Source organism: Octopus bimaculoides, chromosome 10, assembly GCF_001194135.2.
Source record: "Octopus bimaculoides isolate UCB-OBI-ISO-001 chromosome 10, ASM119413v2, whole genome shotgun sequence".
Lineage (NCBI taxonomy): Eukaryota > Metazoa > Mollusca > Cephalopoda > Octopoda > Octopodidae > Octopus > Octopus bimaculoides.
In genome coordinates this window covers 23,942,443-23,943,744 of record NC_068990.1, presented here as the reverse complement: position 1 = coordinate 23,943,744, position 1,302 = coordinate 23,942,443, and positions in this window count along the sequence as shown.

Here is a 1,302-nt window from a genome sequence, read left to right as displayed (position 1 = left end):
AACACATATGCCATAGAAACTGGGAAACCGGGCCCATGAGCCTGGCTAGGCTTTGAAAGGGCGACGTTTATCGTTATATATATATATACTCAGCTGAGCGTCGCCGGTTGTCGTAAAAAATCCACTTTTCATCGCAAGTCACAATCCCGTCGAGAAACGGATTGTTCTTGTTGCGTAAAAGAAGGGAAGGTGACACTTCAAAACGGTGGTCGATGTAATAAATAACAATTACGCTCTGGTGTCGATGAAATAATTACCAGTTACGCACTGGGGTCGATGAAATTGTCTATCCCCCTCCCCCAAATTTTAGACCTTGTGCCGATAGTAGAAAAATGAATAGGTAACACCTACAGTATAACAAATCAATTCTCAAATCTTCTATGCGTTCGAAAACCGTGAAGGCTCTTGGCTCGGGTATTCGATTCACGATCGTAAGGTCGTGAGATCGATTCCTGGCGGCGCGTTGTGTCCTTGAACAAGGCACCTTATTTCACATTGCTCCAGTCCACTCAGCTGGTAAAAATGAGTTGTACCTATAATTCAAATAACCAATCTTGTTATATTCTGTGTCACGCTGAATCTCCCTGAGAACTACGTTAAGGGTGCACATGTCTGTGGAGTGTTCAGCCACTTGCACGTTACTTTCACAACGCAGACTCGCGTGTTGATTGTGTTGACTGGAAACGTCGTCGTCGTAACCGACGGAGTACCAGTTGAGTTAACGTGTGTAAATATGTTTTCTTTCTTCTCTAGCTTCAGTCAGTGGCTGTGGCCATGCTGGAGTACGTACGCTTTTTGTGTGATGTTTTTGTTCTTGTTATTTTGTTGTTTTCCTTACCTTACACTCCTCAGTCTTCTCTCTGAAATATTTTCGCTGAAATAGCGAGACACACAGAGCTGTTCTTCTTTATGCTTCCTGCTGCGATGAGAGTTCATCTGCTACAGTCCGATGAACTCCTTTTATAAAAGTACAATAAACTACAAAAAAGTATGGAGTTATTCTTCAGTTTTTAATACAGTTTAATGTAAAATTGTTATTATTACATCTCGTCATACTCGAAATCAAAACATATAACTCGACATGAAAGCAAACTTGCGTGCCTGTCACAGCACACAAAACGAATGTTATGACATCGATGGCATCACAGTATTCTCGTAAATTTTTAATATATATTTTATTTACTGTATTCATGATACGTTGTTTCACAGCTTTTAAGGAAATAAAAAATTATGCTTAATTATATAGCTGTATTATATATATATATACATATATATATATATATATATATATATATATATATA